The 15,283-nt window shown below is 49.3% G+C and overlaps 1 long non-coding RNA gene across 1 annotated transcript; it reads left to right on the top strand.

The window, feature by feature from the left end:
* Positions 1-1,331: 1,331 nt before the first annotated feature.
* Positions 1,332-14,884, top strand: LOC144768528 (uncharacterized). Its single transcript, XR_013598560.1, has 2 exons — positions 1,332-5,283; positions 12,242-14,884. It is a non-coding gene; the product is annotated as an uncharacterized LOC144768528 (long non-coding RNA).
* Positions 14,885-15,283: the final 399 nt, after the last annotated feature.

Here is a 15,283-nt window from a genome sequence, read left to right as displayed (position 1 = left end):
GAAAAGAGGCCTAGGCCCATTTCCTTTTTGCAACCCTTCGTTATCTAAAAGAGACCAAACTTGTCTCAAGACCAATCAGATCTCATCGCCCTCTAAAACACCCCTGAGAGAACCTTTTGCCCCTCAGATTTTCTACTGCACGTTGTGCCAGGGAGTCTCCTTTGAGCTCTGCTCAAACTCTGCTTTTTCCTCAGCCTTTTTGAGGAACTTTTTTCCTTCATCTTCAGTTGGATTTGGTAATACTTTGGACTGTCTTCAGGTACATTCTTTTAGGAATGTCTGGGAAAGAGAAGAAAGGTCTATTTAGAGCCTGTGCCACTTGTTCAGAGAAGACGCTCTACACAGATGAACTTCATGTAGACTGCATTTACTGTCTATACCCGGATCACCAGGCCAAAGACTGCAAGATATGTCGCACTTTCTCTAGTAAGACTCTGAGAGATCGTGAGGGACGCCTTTTGATATGGCTTCAGAAGCTAAAGGCCAGAAAGGAGGTTATCTCTAGTGACAGCGATGAGGCATCCTCTTCAACATCTAGGAGACCTCAAAAGAGAAGAAAATCTCCTCATACTCATTCCTCAGAGGAACGTCTTGAGAAGGCCCTCAAAAATACCACTTGTGGGTGTTCTGGGCGTAGTCCTTCAAAATCTCCTCAACCTAAGGAAAAGGAGAGTAAAGGACACACTTCTGGTGAAAAATTGTCAAATAAATCTACTTCTGAGCCATCAGTCACCTCCTCAGGTCAGAGCCCTTCAGAAAGCTGTCTTCTATGCCTCCTGAGGAGAAATCTAAAAAACCTACGTCGTTGACGGGATCGTCGAAGAAGAAACCATAATCATCTATGACGAAGATAGCGGTGAAGAAAATTTCAAAGTCACCATCATTGCCTATTGCGGTGTCTTCTCCGTCGGCACCGGTAACATTGACGATGACAGCAGCGTTGACGACGACCATGTCGACGACTGGGTAGTCGACGGGAACATCGACGACGGTTACTATGTCGTCAACGAAGGAGAGCGCTCTACGCCTGGTGTTGACGACGGCATCGACGACAGTACTGTCGGAGATCTCGACGATGGGCTCTTCGACGAGAGAAATTCCAGAAAAACAGCTGTAAGAAGGGGATTACGCCAGAGGTCACCTCCCCAAGCAAAATTACTCCTCTGGTGCCATCACACCTACTGGAGGAGGAGGATTCAGAAGAGGAGGAGGATGGCGGACCCTTTGGTTATGCAAGTAGTCCATCACAACTACATGTAAAATATCAGGAGGATGATTACGAAGAGAGATATAGAGATTACCAGAACCCCTCGCAGCAACACTATCGCCAAGGGTACCAGGAGGAAATGGTTGGTATGCCAACCTCCATGATGATGGATCTGCAGTTTATTTATGCTGGCAGATTATAAAAAGAGATTTCCGCCGACAATAGTCTCTCAGGAAATCCCCATTTCACATCCACGTTCCATCCCTGCTACTCCACTCAGAAGCAGAGGGTCACTACAGGACATTATGCCTCCAACTCCTCAAACTCAGCACCACCAGGATCCGGCTACCACGGACAGTGATAACCAGGAAGAGTGAGAAATAACGGATCCCAACAAGGAATGGGATGACTACCTGGTCCCATCTCCAGCATCGCCCACACCAGTACCTGCTGATTCCCCGCCAGTGGATATCGGTGGATTCCATAATTTAATGGAAAGAGCTGCGAAGAGATTCCAGCTTCCAATGGCTACTACACAGACTGAATGCTTCCTCTATGATTTTAAAGAGCCATACCATAAATCGGTTCGATCTATACCAATTGTTAATCATGTGTGGGAAGAAGGCTTAAAGGTGATGAAGACACCGGTGACAGTTACACCTGTGCTCGCTAGACTGGAAAAGAAATATAAGGCCCCTTCGGACGCACCAGCGTGTTTACTGGGCCATCCTAAGCCGGATTCGGTAATTTCCCAGGTGACGCAACAAAAATCTAAGAATCCATCGGCGCCTATATCTGCAGTTCCTGACAGGGAGGGAAGACGTTTAGACAATGCGGAAAAGAGGTTTTCCTCCATGTTGGCTCTCCTCGTTAGAGCAGCGAATGCCCTTGCCGTTCTGGGCAGATACAACAGACAGATGTGGTGTGATATGGCCCCATACATGGACCTCATTCCGGAAGGCAACAGACAAGAAGCGAAAAAAGTTCTTCAGGAAGGAGAGAGGACTTCGGCTGAAGTCATTGACTGTGCAATGGACATCGCAACCACAGCCTTTCGCTCCCTGGTAGGTGCAGCAGTCCTGTGACGCCCTGGTTGGTTAAGAGCGACTGCCTTTAGACCGGAGGTCCAAAATAAGATTCTAGATCTCCCTTTCGACTGAGAAGATTTGTTTGGAAGGCAGGTAGGTAAGGCCCTTCAGGGTATCAAGAAGGATACAGATACGGCGAAGGCCCTTGGTACATTACAATATCGTAAGGTGCCCTTCTGAGGCGCCCGAGGAAGAGGCCAACCATTCTACAGAGGTGGTTACCAACAGGGAAGATACCCCTCTTATTCATCATCTTCACAACAATACCATCAACAGTACGGGCAGAGACAGTCAGGGAGCTAAACTAAGTCTGCTCCTAGAGGACGAGGAGGTCATCAAGGAAAATATAATAAAAGAAGACAATGACAACCTCCGGTATCATGTATTCCTTCCCCTCCACAAGTTCCCCTGGGTGGAAGAGTGACTTCCCATCTATATCATTGGCAGACAATAACAACGGACAAATGGGTCTTCAATATCATACAATTCAGACATACTCTAGAATTTCTTCAGTCCCCCCCCCTTGCACTCTACCTACAGGTCGATAGATCAAACATTTATCTCAAAGGCGCCGGGAGATTCGGACAATGCTCCGAACGGGAGCAATAGAACCGGTGCCGATCTCCCAGAAGGGGAAGGGATTTTATTCCTGTTTCTTCCTGGTCCGGAAGAATGCTCTCCAATGGCATCCAATATTAGACCTAAGATCTCTGAATACTTACCTCAAAAAACAGTCATTCCGGATGGTGACCCTCCAATACATTCTACTGCTCTTAAACCCAGGGGAACGTATGACTGCCCTATACTTGCAAGATGCATATTTTCATCTCCACATTCAACCTTCCCACAGAAAGTATCTTCGGTTTACAGTGGCCGGAGATCATTACCAGTTCAAAGTGCTGCCATTTGGCCTCAAGTCTGCCCGAGAATGTTTACGAAATGTCTGGCGCCAGTGGCAGCCTTTCTCCGAAAACGAAAACACCTAGTATTTCTATACCTGGACGATTGGTTGATAAAAGCACCATCGGAAACTTCAGCTCAGACTTCAACTATGGCATGCATACAGTTGTTTGCCGTACTGGGGCTGACTTTGAATATGGAAAAATCATCCCTTCAGCCTTCAAGAAAGGTCAGATTCCTAGGGGCGATTCTAGACACCTTAAAGAACAAAGCATTTCCCTCCACAGAGAGGCAACTGGGACTTGTAACTCTGGCCAAAGAGTTCAAGAGAAAAAGTGTCTTTCAGTACGCAAATACAAATCGCTTCTAGGGACGATGTCCTCGTGCATAACTATCCATTCTTTAGATGTTCAACATTGTCTGAAGTTTTACTTACAAAGAATGAAACCTTTCAGGAAGTCTACCCAATTATTCGTGGCTTTTATTACCCCCAGGAAGGGGTTCCCGTTGTCAAAACGGGGAATTGCCCGATGGATTTCAAGTGCAATACAGTACTGGGAAGCCGTTAAATGCACCTTTTCGTGCACATTCCACAAGAGCAGTATCCACCTCCACTGCTTTATTTTTGGGCGTACCTATCCAGGATATCTACAGGGCTTCTACCTGGAAGAGTATGTATGCTTTCACCAGACATTACTGCCTTGATGCATCTGCGGAGAAGGATGTGGCAGTGGGACAAGCAGTACTGAGTAACCTTTTCCAGTAATGGTGAGCCTTCTTTACCATTCCTCCTTCCTTGGTTGGTGATATAAGCACATTTTATTGTCACATGCTGTATTATATATGATTTATGAACATTTAACTATATGTATTTATGTCTGGATACTACTATTGTTAGATGACGTATGTTCAATTTATTTGATTTATGATTCTGGAACTCAGATGAGATCCACATAAAAAGAAACACAAAGGATAAAACATACATTTTGAACAATAGAATAAGATATAAAAATATACATAATCATGTAAAACGTCAAGTAAAATCACTGATGATAGTCCTAACATCCTTTAGAAATTTTAGTATAGATCTAAAAAACATTTAAAAAAGTTAAAAATCCTGTGGCAAAACATTTCATTAGGAGGATTATAAATGGCATCCATAAATGCAGTGGCGGACAAAATGGATAGTTGCAGGCAGATTGGCCTCATCCACTTACGTTGATACATTAAAAGAGCCGGACAAACAAAGAGCACATGTGTAACATCCTGGGTGGAATTATTGCACAAATTACACATAGGGGAGGAACCGTACCATTTGGATAATACATTGTTAAGTGGAAGAGAACCCTGCCTCAATAAAAGCCAAAAACGACGCACTCCATGAGGGAGGTTCCAAGTAATATAAGACTGTACTTTGTTTATCAGGCAAGAATCGATAACTGGATGAGTGCCTCTCTTTGAAATACGCGCTTCCCTGTCCATAGTAAAACTTAATTTCCAGGTGGCCTGCTTCAAAGTTGCCTTAAGCTGATATGAAGATAAAGTAAAAAGTACCGATTCATCCAATTGAAGCAACTCCACCGCAGTTCTAAATATTTTTACAACTAATGATTGCTCATTTAGGGTTCCTAATAATTCTTTCTGAATAAAGGATCTTAATGTACCAGGATCACCCTTTACAAGGCTTGAGACCCAGCGCACTATCCCTGCGAGACCCTGTACCCAACTACTGCGCAGCCCAAATTCCAGCCTAAGAGCCGCAACAGAACAGGCAGAGTTAACTGAGGCTAGATTCCGAAATTTTTTACCATCTGTTGTATTTAAAAAGCCCCATTTTTTTATATCGAGTAGTTCGATACCATACAACATGGACGCTGGGATTTTAGCACGGAAAACCTCTAGTAGAAGTGCGAAGTGTCTTCTGCCTGTGGATCTGTAAAGGGAGATTAAGCTTTTACCTTGTACCATTGCTTTCCTAATATTATTTCCTATATGAGCATTTTCACTTAAGTTTCCACACACTATTTTTCCTAGGAAGACATATAAATTTACCACTTCCAATTTTTGTCCACAAACAGACCAAACATTGTTCCCAAACTTCAAGGGCGTGGCTTGGACGCCGATGGCGGAGGTCGCCTAGCGTCTTAGCTCCACGGCCGAGCTCCTATTTATCCTGTTGTAGGGGATCCTTGGAGACACCATTGCCCCTCCGGCACACTTCAGGAGACCCGCTTGCCCTCCCACGACCTTGGTGGCCCGCGGGGACCCCTGGACGGAGTAAAAAGCCGAGAGAAGACAGCGGCGAAGGAAAGCCCAAGACCGGGACCCCGAGATACGCGGTAGCCCTGCCGCGTCGAGCGTTACCCACCCCCGCTAGGACAGACCGTCGCCTGCTACCCCGAAGATCCCCATGCCGGGGGCCTGAGGCTGGGACCGGGTGAGAGGCGGAGGCGCGGGGGAGGGGCGGCGCGACCCGACCGCGACCGGGAGGAGGTTCGGACTACTGCCGGCGGCGGAAGCGTGACCGCCTGACCAGGAGCTCGCCGAGTGGCGTTGGCAAACCGGCTGTGAGCATTGCGGGACACCCCTGGGCCCCTGGCAGCACTGATTACGTGCCGATAGGCTCCATGATGTGGCGCTGAGCTGCGGCGGACGGGGGAGGAGCGGTGAAGACGGAGGGCCCATTGGTGAGGCCGCCCTTCCTACCAGGACATTACGTGAGGGAAAACGTGGCCCACTGATAGCCTGAGGAGGGCGCCTGAAGACGATGCCCAGGAGCTGGCACAGCCCCCTATACTCGCAGAAGAGAGTCCTACGCCAAGCGTTATGAGGGAGTGGGGATGCTGTTGACCTGCGGGGACCTCCAGTGGACCTGAGATCCAGGAGTACAACCCCAGAACTCTGGAAGCGTTTCTACTATTACCCCCGCCGGCCTCCTGTGCGGACATGTGCTTCCTGTCCAGAAAGTGACCGCGCACAGCCACGGTCGGCGCCCCGTGAGCTTGCTCCGGCCCGACATCGGGCGGCCGCCCTGCCTATCATCCGCCGCCCTACTGACCTGACTGGAGGCGGCGCAGTGGGGAGCGACACCGGCATAAGCTTGACCGGCCCCGATTCAGTGGTGCTTGACCGCCGCACACCTCCAGCCATGGGGAAACCGAAAGGCCCGAAGGGGGGTGCCCACGCGACATCGGACGCTGAACCGCCGGACAACGAGGACCGAACTCACATGGGCAATCCAGGGGACCCCCCTATCCAAGCGCAGCTGGATAAGATCCTGCAGGCGATCACGGAGACCAGGTCAGCCTTACGAGAGGACATTGCGCAGGTGGCGACGGGATTGGGTCTCCTACGGGCGGATCATGGCAAGCTCTCTGACCGAGTGAAGGAAGTTGAAGGGTCGGTGAGGCACTTGGAGCCGGCGCAGAAAGTTCTGGACGCAACGATGAAGGACGCCTTGACCCGCATAGAAGCGCTGGAAAAGCGAGCGGAGGATGCGGAAGGGAGGAACAGGAGAAATAACATTCGCGTGGTTGGCCTTCCCGAAAAAATTGAAGGCGGGGACATGGTGGAGTACCTGGAAAACTGGCTGCGGGCAACAGTGGCGCTGGAGGGATTGTCCCCTTTCTACACATTAGAGCGGGCGCACAGAGTACCAGCCCGACCCCCGCTACAGGGCCGACCCCCCCGTCCGGTGGTGGCGCGGCTGCTCCATTTCCGAGACAGGGACCTTATACTCCAAGCTGCCAGACAGAACGGTCCTTATCAGGTGGACAACAGCCGAGTGAACATTTTCCCGGACTACACCTATGAAACGCAAAGGCGTCGGTCATCCATCCTGGCCGTCAAGCAAGAACTACGAACTGAAGGCATCCAGTACTCTCTACTATTCCCGGCGCGACTTCGTGTCATCGTGGATGGCACCACCAAGTTTTTTGCCACCCCGGATGAGGTATGCGATTGGCTGGAACTGTACAGAGCGGGCAAAGACGGTTTTGGAACTTCATCTCAAACCGTGACGGATGTTGCACCACCGAAGAGATCAAAGAGGTTCCGACTCCGAAGGGGCAGGACTACTGGACCGTCCACGCTGGAGACTGCGGCAGAACGGCGTGGAGCATTGGAAATGGTTTCTTCCATGTCTGGCCCTGCGACGGAGCGTGGTGCGGCTCCTTCGGAACCGGGAGAGAGTGGTGGCCAATCGGACACGGAGGGCTCCGAGACGGACAGCGTGAGACTTCCGGTGGTTACCCCCGAGACAGCTGAAGGACTACTGGATGAACAATAAAGATATGGGGTGAGGAGGTTCTAGGTGGGGGACTGCGGGGGGGGGGGCATGCGTGGGGGTCGAGGAGCTCAGGAGGGTAAATGTTATACTCGCTAGCTGCGGGAGGGGGGTTGTAGGGATTCCCCTATACACGTTCTGATATTGTAGAGTTCGGCCGCGCCGCGACCTGCGGAGGGATCCCGCATCGGCGCTCGGTCCCCCACATTGCCCTTAAGGCACGCCTACGGTGACTACCGGAAGGATAGAGGGAGGGGAGGTTTTGGAAACTACAGTTTGGATGGGGACTAGATGGTGCCATTTGGAACCTGTTCTGGGGGGGGTGGCTGGGGGTTCATGTTTACAAGTTGAGTTAAAGTTGGTGAGGGAGGGACTCGTCATCGGGGAGGATGTTGTTGAGCATTTACCCTTAGCTGTGCAGAGGGCGGAGAGACTGAGGCATGCGATATGGGACAATGGCTGATTTCTCAAACCTGAAATGCGTCACCTGGAATGTGCGGGGCCTGCACACCATGTCAAGACGTCACAAGGTCCATGCTTATTTAGTGCGTAGAGGGGTACAGATCGCTTTGCTACAAGAAACGCATCTCAATAAAGCAGAGGGTCTTGCGCTACAGCGCAGATGGCGGGGACAGTTATACTGCACTTCATACTCGGCTTATGCGAGAGGCGCGCTGATCTGGATAAAGGCGGGAGTACCCTTGCAGGTAGATGATCACACTATAGATCCTGAGGGGAGGTATGTCGCGCTAGCAGGGAAGCTAGGGGGCAGGGATTTGAGCATCTGCTGCATTTATGCGCCCAATACGGACCAGCTCGCCTTTTTTAATGCACTATCGGGTACTCTAGCTCGTTATTTGTCGGGACCAGTCCTGATGGGTGGGGACTTTAACTCGGTGCTCGACGTTGACTTAGACAGATCACATCCTCCCCTCCCGGACTCCCCGGCCCATAGAGTGGCGAAGGGTAGACTGACTTGGCAGACTCAGTGGGGACTAACGGATATATGGCGGGCGCATAACCCGGGTTCTCGAGATTACTCACACTTTTCGGGACTGCATGAATTACATGTGAGGTTGGACAGCTTCCTAGGGTCTAGGGAGGTGGCCGCTGCGGCGGTACGCTCCGAATTCCTGACGAGGACGATCTCTGACCACAACCCTCTATTGCTAGACCTTAGATGGATTCATGGGACCCCTTGTGTGCCTTCCTGGAAATTGCGGCCGGAGTTGCTAGAGGATCAGGTGTTTCGCGGAGACCTGGAGGATAAGATAGCAAGCTATTTTGCGATTAACGAGGGTACGACGTCGGAGCGAGCCACGGAGTGGGATGCCTTTAAGGTCGTGGTGAGAGGTTATTGCATAACGCAAAAGGTGGGAGTGCGCCGCGTACTTCTGGAAGACCTGACCAAAGCTGACCGGGCCCTCCGTGACCTGGAGCTTTCCCGCCCTGGCCGCCCGGAGCTTCAGCAGCAGATCCTAGCGGCTAAAGAAGCGGTAGCGGTTGAGGTTGAGCGACTACGTAGCTACGACTATAAGACCTACCTATCTAGATCACTGGCGGAAGGCGACAAATCAAGTGCGTTGTTAGCTTGGCTTGCTAACCCTGCTAGGCGCTCCCCTCCCACCGTGGCGATGAGGACGGACGGAAATGGGGAAGTTTACACTCCGACTGCAATCCTTCATTGCTTCCGGAGTTACTACGAGCGGCTGTATCGTAGCCGACTACAACCGGACACTTCCCCGACGGATGCTTTCCTGAGGGACCTGCCTATCCCCACTCTTGAATCGGAACAGGCGAAGGCCCTGGGTCGCGATGTGGAACTAGGCGAGATTAAAGGTGCGATCAAAAGAATGGCGCGTAACAAAACGCCGGGCCTTGACGGCCTGCCTGTGGAATTTTATTCCGCATACTCGGATATCCTAGCCCCAAAGCTCCTGCAGGTTTACAAGGAAGCGAAGTCCTTGGGAAGATTACCGGGCTCGATGCGGGAAGCACTGGTGATACCTCTCCTGAAACCGGGTCGTGAGGGAACGGACCCGGCCTCTTATAGACCACTGTCGATGCTCACGGTCGACTACAAGATCTTGAGCAGCATATTAGCCGAGCGTTTGCTGGAACACATGGGCTCCCTGGTACACGCCGACCAGGCGGGCTTCATCCCCAAACGCAACACGACAATGAACATTCGACGACTTTTCAGACTATTAGAGATGGAGCACGAGGATGCTCCCGACCCTATGATTCTCTCGATCGACCTGGAAAAGGCCTTCGACAGCCTAGAATGGGTCTACCTTCGCAGGGTTCTTGAGAGATTTGGATTGGGAGAGGGATTCCTGAAGTGGACCGAAGTGCTGTATGCCGCGGCGGTGGCCAGAGTGAAATCGGGCCGGCTGGTGTCCCAGCAGTACCCGGTAGAAAGAGGCACGAGGCAGGGTTGCTCGTTGTCCCCATTGTTGTTTGCTCTAGCTGTAGAACCGCTGGCTATCTCAATCCGCACAGGGGCCTACTATAGGGGACTACAGACTCCGCTGGGTCCTCAATACATTTCCCTATACTCTGATGACCTGTTGCTCTTTCTCGAGGACGCTGATGCGGCCCTGACGGGAGCAGACTCGGTACTCACGTTTTTTGGGGAGTTATCGGGACTTCGGGTAAATTGGGCTAAGACCTGCCTATTTCCGGTGCGTCAGGATGGCCCTCAACCGGACACTCACAGAGAAATCAGATGGGAACCGTCCTGCTTTAAGTACCTGGGGGTACATGTTTATCATCGCCCGATCGATATCCTGGAGGGCAATATCTCCAGGGGCATCCGAGCACTCAAAGGCAGCATGGCCTTCTGGTCTACCCTGCCCCTGTCGTTGGCGGGGCGTATCGCTCTCTTAAAAATGGTGGCACTGCCCCGATTGCTGTACTGCTTTCGAACGCTCCCGGTATGGATCCCCAGGTCGGTTTTTAGGGGCCTCGACTCCATAATAGTGTCGTTCCTATGGGGAGCGGCCCGCCGTAGGGTTGCGCTCGGGACTTTGCTGCGACCGAGAGCGGAAGGAGGGTGGGCGGCTCCGGACTTTGAGACGTATTATTTGGCGGCCCAGTTGCAGTTCTACACCCAAGAAGTCGCGCGTGAGTTCCGAGGCCCGGAAGAGCTGAGGGGCAGTGGCACACCCAGGCATGTTTTATCATATATTGCGCTGCAACAGACATTGGAGCTGAAACACCTCACTCAAGAGGACCGCACCGTACGTTCCTGCTGGAACCGTATACACCGCAGGCTCGGTAGATCGCGACCCTATGCCCCGGAGATCCCACTGGGAATGCTTACTGCATTGCCCCACGGCGGAGACTGGTCTCGTCTCAGTGTTTGGGAAGACATGGGGATACAGACGATGGGCGACCTCTACGAGGATGGGGGGCTGCTACCCTTCCAGACCCTTTTGGATCGCTACGACATCCCTAGAGGGGATTTTTTGATCCACGCGGCACTCACGAGAGCGATACAGGCTCACTGGAGGACCGGTCACGAGGAACCGCGACTGTCAACGACGTGTCAATATGTCATGATGTCTGCGGGGACAGTTAGGGCGGTGTCGTGCCTCTACTCCAGAATGGTGGAGGAGAAATTAACCCCCTTGACGGCCCTTAAGTCCAAATGGGAGACGGACATAGGTAAGGAAATTCCAGAGACCACATGGTCCCAGCTGCTGCAGAGGGCCTGGAAGGGGACGAGGAATGCACGCTTCCAGTTGGTCCATTTCTATGTGTTGCATAGAGCCTATCTGACCCCGGCGAAACTACAGCAGTATTTTGGTCTGGAGGTGGCAGCCTGTCCTAGATGTAGAGCACCCGGAGCGGACCTTATACACATGCTATGGTCCTGCTCTGAGCTGACCTCCTTTTGGTCGATAGTAGGGGACACGCTGACCGCAGTAACTGGTAGATCGTTACGGATGGACGTGGAGGTGGGACTTCTACACTGGTTCCCGCATACCCCTAAGACTAAAATTACCAGTAAGTTCATCGATTTGGGTTTACTATTAGCCAAACGGGAAATTACCAGACACTGGAAGGCGCGAGTTGGTCCGTCGGACGATAAATGGCGCAATGAACTGCTTAAATGGGCGGGGAGTGAGAGCACGCTGAGATTCCAACAGGCGAAGCGAAGACGAGATGAACGGGCGTTAGAGGCGGCGCAGGCTTGGGAAACGATAGTGCAGACCCTGCGCGACCATGACACACATGCTGACACAGACAGTACGGAGGGAGACGGCCTGAATCCCACTGTCGTGCCATGATAAAGTAGGGCGGCGCTACCGCGGCAGACTCACGGCCACTTTATCCTCAGATGACCACACACAGGTTGACCTACCGATGACGAGTGGGGGAGGGGGGGGGGTAGGGGTTAGGGGAAGTGAGATGTCTCTGATCCTTTGTAGCACTGAGACGATGAGTAGTGGTGAACAACCCCGTCTTCCACTGGGGGGGAAAGGCGAGGGGTGGGAGGGAGGGGGGATAGTTTTGAGGCAGTTGAATAAAAGCAGATGGGATTTACTCTAGTACCTGTGATTTGTTATGCGATTGGGGAGAAACACGCTTTATGGACATGACATACGCCGCCCGACCCCCGGGTTGTGGGCTAAATGGCCGTGTATGAAGACTAAGTGGATCCCACCCACACTGGATTGCGTACTAATACAGGTGGCAACGTTGTACTTACTTACATTTCCTGCAATAAAAATATATTTACACAAAAAAAAATAGTTCCCAAACTTCAACTTTTTCCTTCCCCGCATGCACATTATTTTACTTTTAGACACATTTATCTTTAAGTAATGGTGCCTCTGTATATTCATGTAATACCTGCAGACGACTATTTAATCCCCTCGGTGTTAAATCCAGTATTAATATGTCGTCGGCATATAGCAAACAGACTATCGATTTCCCCCCCAATAATGGGGCGATACCTTCACTTAAGGACAGGGCATAGGGTAGATCAGATATATATAAAGAAAATAATAGGGGGGCCAACAAGCAACCTTGTTTTAGGCCGTTTGTTGTAGAAATAACTTGGGATAGGCCTCTTTCCCCCCCCATCAAGACTGTACACCAGGTGTCAGTATGGAGAGCTCGAACCAACTCCAGAAGGGTGGCTGGCATGCTGAGGTCCGATAGTTTTCTCCACAGCAAAGGGCGATCTACTTTGTCGAATGCTGTGGAGAAATCTATGAAAGCTGCGTACACTTTCCCTCCTCGGACTTTAACATATTTTTCAGTTATTACTTGCAATGCCGTTAGATTATCCATGGTTTCGCCTAAATCCGGTCTGTTCAAATGGAAGAATTTCACCCGAGTCCACCCAGACATTGATTTGCATCAGGAGGCATTTGGCGAAGACTTTACCCACGGCATCCAAGAGTGCAATTTGTCTGTAATTGTGTGGGGCGTCACGGTCTCCCTTCTTGAAGAGGGGGACTAAAATACTCCCTTTCCAAGATGGGAGAACGGTTTTATTTGCAAAGCAGAATCTAAAGACCGGGAAAAGGATTTTACTCCACATTGCACAGTTTTGTTTCAAGACCGAGATTGGGAGTTCATCCGGGCCCATCGCCCCAGAGGAGCGCATACCCTTGATGGCCAGTTCAATATCTTTTTCGGAAGGTGGTTCATATGGAGACGGGTCTTCACTTACTCTGCTACAATCAATCACATTCCCGTTACTTGCATAAAGGTTCTGGATATAGCCAACCCATATAAGCTCCTCAATAGGAACTGGTATTGGACTTGATCTAACTCCATAACCCTCCCCGATAAGAGACCAGAATGTTGACTTATGTTGCCTAGTTCATGGTCTTAGGTGACATAACAAAATGTGCTATGGTTTACTGCTCACTATTCTGATTCAGGCATGTGAATCTATGAAAGCTCCAATACTGGAGTAAGTAAACAAGTTACTTACCTGTAACTGTAGTTCTCCAGTATTGGAAGCTTTCATAGATTCACATGTGACCCACCCTCCTCCCCTTTGAGGCTCACCTTGGATTTAGCACGAAAGGTATCTATGGCACAAGTGCGCGAAAATCTGAGGGGAAAAGGTTCTCTCAGGAGTGTTCTAGAGGGTGATGAGATCTGATTGGTCTGGAGACAAGTTTGGTCTCTTTTACATAACGAAGGTCAGGGGTTGCAAAAGGGAAATGGGCCTAGGCCTCTTTTCAGTTTGCTATACACTAAGCATTGCTTTTTTATATATCGGAGACTCCCATCTCAACGACGGGGAATGATTCAGGCATGTGAATCTATGGAAGCTTCCAATACTGGAGAACTACAGTTACAGGTAAGTAACTTGTTTTCTTCTGGAAGTTAGGAATTCTACTTCCTGTTGTACTTAGGAATTTTAAGTGTATTTTCTTGCAAACACATTTTGAAAATGTTTTCTCTTGCAGTAATTTTCCCTGTTAGAATCCACTGACACTGCTTTTGCTCAGCACTGCCGTAGCATACGATTAAATGGCAGGCCATACGGTTAAATGACATGCTGCCCTGGTAGAAAAGAGTATTGAAACATCACTCCTAAACATTGTAATTACAGAGTGTCTGAATCTCTCAGTGAGAGGATGTCATGGGGCAGAGGATGACTTGTTGAAATGCCAAATGTGGGGTATGTCGTGTTGCATGTTTGTTAAAACTGGTGTAAAGATGTAAAAGACCCAGAAGAGGTTGTCCATGTTCTAAACTATCATATAAGAGGGATAAGACTAGTTTTTTTTCCGTATTCTATCCTATTTCTACACACATAAAATATAATACAGTGAGCTAAAGTAACGCAGCCAAGTGTAGTTCACAGATGAAGCCTTGTTCAAAACTAGTTGATGAAGTTCATTTGTGGTATCTCATGGGACGTTCTACACAGAACCTTCTCCCACTGCACTTATCTAGAGCCAGCTCTTGGTGATGATGTGAGTAGTTAATATTGCCCTTGAGATAATTCCTCATTGAAAACAAACACCTATTAGTTTTCAGATTTTTGTGAAGATCTACCCGTGACGTTCACCACCATTACTAGTAAATGTGAGTTTTAAAAGTCATACGCAAGCTTTTCCATATATTCCCTTTGCAGATTGTTTGATGGTATATTAAGCCACTCAGGTATTTTTTGTGAGAACTGAAGGCCTCTGGGACTATGAATATAAACCCCGTCTTTGCAAGACTGATGATTGTAGGGCCCTTTCGGAACTGATAAATGTATTAATAATTTTTGATTTATTACTACGAGCAAAATAATGGGACAACTGCAAGCATATTTTGCACATGCTGTACACTGAGTGATCACTACATATGTAAATTAAAATAATTGTGACTAGGTTTATCAATTTTTGAAATTCAGAATAAAGTATTACTTGATATTGCTATCTAGTTTGAAGGGAATGTTGTATCATATTGCTTTTAGGTTAACACCCAACCCACAACAATGAGAATAGTTCTATGATCTCAAATGTTTGATCTGGTATTAACAGTTGGCACTAATTTTGTATTGTGTTTGTATTTGCATATAACCCCATAAGCTCATATAAAATTCAGTCAATTTCTATGAAGCCATTAATATTCAGCCATTTCATGTAGATCCTTATTGAAGTTTAAGGTTCTTGATTTAAGGACTTTATTTTTAATACTGTAGTATCATCTGCTCAAAAGAACTAACAGTTCTATCTTCAACTTTAACCTTCCTCCCCTCGCCCCAAATAGTTTTTGGTGTAAAATATTTGTATTCTCTTTTTCAGCAGCTCACAACTTTCCACCATCCACTGT

This window comes from Lissotriton helveticus, chromosome 7 (genome assembly GCF_964261635.1).
Source record: "Lissotriton helveticus chromosome 7, aLisHel1.1, whole genome shotgun sequence".
NCBI classification, from domain to species: Eukaryota; Metazoa; Chordata; class Amphibia; order Caudata; family Salamandridae; genus Lissotriton; species Lissotriton helveticus.
Note: the sequence above shows the minus strand (reverse complement) of the source record. Positions and strands in the feature narration are given on the sequence as shown.